Raw genomic sequence first — 4,732 nt, forward strand, 5'->3', positions numbered from 1 at the left:
AAAAAAAAACAATAAATGCATTTGTCAGTTTAAACCAGTTACAAGAGGATATAGTCTAGGGACACAGTTCAGTGGTAGAGTGCTTACCTAGCATGTGTGAGGCACTAGGTTTCATCCATGGCACCACCACAAAAAAGTGTCATTTTATGACATAAGTCTTACAATATTTCATTGAAGGATTTAAGGATCTGAACTGGAAGAGGACAAAAACCATTTTATTTTTTTAAGAACATTTCACATAAATAATCAACATAATGCCAACTAACACCATATAACAACATGCCAGGTACTGTTGTTCTAAGCTCTGTACACATAATGCTTCTAACCTTAAAAATGGTATGCAAAGAACTGGGAATGTAGAACCTGCCTGACAAGCACAAGACCCTGAGTTTGATTCCCATTACTCCCCCCACAATACAAGATATGTGAATTATTATTATTCTCATCATACAGATGATAAAACTGAAGCATAGAGGGATTGATCTGCCCAAGTTCACATGAAGTAAGAATATCCATGACAAGCCAGGCTTGACAGCATACATTTGTACCAGCACTTTAGAAACAAAGATTGGAAGTTTGAGTCCAGTCTAAGTAACTTACAGACTTAGCAAGACCCTGTTTCAAAATAATAAAAAAGAAAGGGGTGGGGCTGGTGAGATGGCTCAGTGGTCTAAAGCACCAACTTAGAACAAGCTTAACAAAGCACAAGGACCTCGGTTCAATCCCCCAGCACCACATGCCAGTCAGCCCCAGCCCCTGGTGGGCTGAGCTGGCCACACACACACACAATAAATAAATGTAATAAATAAAAATAAATAAATAATTAAAAAAAAATTCCCGGTTCCAAAAAAATACAAAAATAATAATAATAATAATATTAAAAAGGGGCTGAAGATGTAGCTCAATACAAAGGCCCCGAGTACTGTGGGGCAAAAAATATACAACAAAACAAAAACAAGACTGACAATAAAAACAAGGACTAAAATGGCTATGATAGGGATAGACTGCATCAAGCAACAACAGTCCTTGTCCTAACCCTATAAAGTGAATGTCAACACTATCCTATCAGAGTTCCCACCTCACTATAAACCTCACTCAGCACTTAGACATCAGCATCATCACTCTCAAATCCCCTACTCCTAAAAGAAAGCTTCAAGTAGTTGCTCACAAGAATGTTACAGAGTGTACCAAAAAATAATTAAACATTTCAAAAGAATAAATATCATGACTTCATAACTTACTGTAGCATGAATACAGACAGAATAAAAAACAATTCCGAAGTTTCTTACTTGGAAGACTTCAGAAATGCCACTAAAGCGGCTGGGGGGATGGCTCAGTGATGAGTAAGTGCTTCCCTGGCAAGTGCAAGGGCCTGAGTTCAATGCCCAGTTCCACCAAAAAAAAAAGAGAGAGAGGGAGAGAGAGAGAGGGAGGGAATGAGAGAGACAAAAAGAAATGCCACTAGGGCCAGGGAGATGGCTCAGCAGAATAAGTGCTTGCCTGGCAAGCACAAGGGCCTGAGTTCAATCCCCAGTTCTGCAAAAAAAAAAAAAAAAAAAGAAAAGAAAAAGAAAAAGAAAAACCACTAACAAATGAAAATGCGTCCATAAAAAAGGTTAGTACACAGATGCATAATAAAATTTTACTCATAAGAGCCAAAACCCAGAAATGACTCTAATATCAGTAACAGGTGAGGAGATAAACCAATTGTAGTATATAGAAACAATGAACAGTACAACTACGTATAAAAAGAAATGAACTACTGATACATGCAACGACATGGAAAAATAACATGTATGTTATGCTGCCAGGCATGGTGGCACACACATGTAATCCCAGCATTTGGGAGGCTGAGGCAGGAGGACTGTTGTGAGTTTGAGACCAGCCAGTGCTACAAGGTGAGTTCAAGGCCAGCCTAAACTACAGAGTGAGACCCTGCGTCAAAAAGAAAATGATGGAGCCAGGGAGATGGCTCGGTGGAATAAGTGCTTCCCTGGCAAGCGCGAGGGTCTGAGTTCAATCCCCGGTTCCGCAAAAAAAAAAAAAAGTAAAAGAAAAAGAAGAGCTGGGGAGACAGCTCAGTAGAATAAGCTCTTGCCTGGAAAGTGCAGGGTCCTAAATTCAATCCCCGGTAATGAAAAAAAAAAAAAAAAAAAAAAGTTATACTATCTTTGGGGCTGGAGAGAGGGCTCAGTACAATAAGCACTTCCCTGGCAAGTGCAAGGGCCTGAGTTCAATCCCCGGCTCCGCAAAAAAAAAATCAAAAAATGTAACCACTTCTTTGGGGCTGGAGAGAGGGCTCAGTACAATAAGCACTTCCCTGGCAAGTGCAAGGGCCTGAGTTCAATCCCCGGCTCCGCAAAAAAAAAATCAAAAAGAAAAAGAAGCCAAACAACCAGTCATGGTAGTGCACACTCATAATTCTAGCACTCTTAAAAGCTGAGACGGGAGAAACCTAAATTTCACTCCTACCTGGGCAATGTGGCAGCTTAGATCTTGTCTCAAAAAAAAATGAAGCATCATACATAGATGCAGCTTAGTGTGCAGACCCTGGGTTCAATCCCCAGTGCCATAATACAAATAAGTAAATATTTTTAAGGAAAGAACTGGAGATGAGCTCAGTGTATAAGATCAGTGTGTACAGGGTTCAATTACCACTCCTGGCAGAAACACACACACACACACACACACACACACACACACACCCCTTTTTTGAGACAAAGTCTCATTATGTAGTTTGGGATGGTCTTTGGCCTGAAACTTACAGTAATTCTCCTGTCTCAGCCGCTCAAGTACTAGAATCACAGGGATGCAGTCTCCATGACTGGTAAGATTTTATATTATAGTTATTTTGTGTGTTTTGCCAGGTATTTCATATCTTGACAATAAAACCATTTTATTGTTAATGACTAAATTTCTCGCCTCAATAATAGTAACAAAACATTTTAAGTATTAGCTGACTGTATCTACTACACCATTTGTATCCTAATACATTCCATCCCATTATCTAAAAGACCAAATGAAAATCTGTATTTACAAGGCTCTTAAATCAACCAGATCATTTGATGAATCTACTTGTTTAGAACAAATGTGGTATAAAGTACTGAGATTACTGAGTTGATTAATTCTCCAACTTCTGATAACTTTTTGAAAGAATATATTTCTACTTAAAAATTTGCATTCCAAATCTGATAAATAGGGCTGGGGAGATGGCTCGGTAGAATAAGCACTTGCCTGGCAAACATAAGGGCCTGAGTTCAATCCCCGGTTCCGCAAAAAAAAAAAAAAGCTGATAAATAAAAATGACAGTTATATGATTCCTAAAGTTCCCAAGCATGTAACTTCCAAACTAAGTCTATTCATGATGGTAAAAAATAATTTCATATGGGCTGGTGAGATGGCTCAGTGGTCTAAAGCACCTACTTAGAACAAGCTTAAGCTAAGCAGAGCACAGGGACTGTGGTTCAATCCCCCAGCAGCACCACATGCCAGCCAGCCCCACCCCCTGGTGGGCTGAGCTGGACACACGCGCGCGCGCACACACACACACACACACACACACACAAATAAATCAAATAAATAAATTTTAAAAAATAATAATAATAATTTCATAAGTTCTATTTGTCCCTGCTAAGGGCAAAAAAATATACGCTTGACTGGCAAACTCAAGGATCTGAGTTCAATCCTCAGTTCCGCCAAAAAAAAAAAAAGAAGAACACAACGGCTATGGTCAATCATTTTATTATACGTTTGTATACATAATCAGTTCAATCAAAAAATTCATATGAACAGGGAAACACCCAAATTCTACACTTCCTGTTCTTGGCAACCAAGTTTCTCTACTGTACTTCAAATAAAAATATTTTCACATCTTTTCCTTCTTACATTCATTTTACTTTTCCTAATACCATCATCAAAACTAGGGTCTGAACCCAGGGACTCAAGCATGCTAGGCAAGAGCTCCACTACTGAGTTACTACCTCAAGCTTTTTTATTTTTTTTTTTTAGACATAGGTCTCACTAAATCACCAAGTCTAGTCATGGACTTGCAGTACTGCCTCTGCCTCCCAAGTAGCTAGCATTACAGGTAGGCACCATCCAACCCATCTAGTTTTTCCCCCCTATGATATTCTTGACTTTATTAGTAGTAAAATAGGCCTGAATGGCAGAGTGGAGGTTAGGACAATACTTTTATTTTTCATTAAAGCTTTGTGACTACATATAAGCATGCATATATAAAACACAAAAATACTCTCACTATTAAACTGAAGTTTGTTTATTTATGGTATCAGGAATAGAACTCAGGACATTTGCACTTGCCAGGAAGGCTCTTGTGCCACTGAGCCAAATCCCCAGCCTTCATAAACTTAAGTTTAAAACCTTTATTTTTGCTTCATGCTACTGGGAATTTAACCAATGCCTTGTACAAGCCAGGTATAAATTCACCCCAAGTCCACTTATTTTGAGACAGATTCTTGCTATACTGTTCAGGCTGACTGTGAACTTGAGTTTCTCCTGCTTCACTCTTTGAATAGCTGGGATTACAAGAATGTACTACCGGGGCTGGTGAGATGGCTCGGTGGTCTAAAGCACCTACTTAGAACAAGCTAAGCTAAGCAAAGCACAGGGACCGCGGTTCCATCCCCCAGCACCACATGCCAGCCAGCCCTGCCACCTGGTGGGCTGAGCTGGCCACACACACACACAAAATAAATAAATAAATAAATGTTTA

The 4,732-nt window shown here is 39.3% G+C and overlaps 1 protein-coding gene across 1 annotated transcript in view; it reads right to left on the reverse strand.

Annotated features, from left to right (window-relative positions):
- Window positions 1-4,732, reverse strand: part of Taok1 (TAO kinase 1) — a 137,807-nt gene that overhangs the window by 122,567 nt on the left and 10,508 nt on the right. The window lies entirely within an intron of this gene.

Source organism: Octodon degus, unplaced genomic scaffold (genome assembly GCF_000260255.1).
Source record: "Octodon degus isolate 3935 unplaced genomic scaffold, OctDeg1.0 scaffold00072, whole genome shotgun sequence".
NCBI classification, from domain to species: Eukaryota; Metazoa; Chordata; class Mammalia; order Rodentia; family Octodontidae; genus Octodon; species Octodon degus.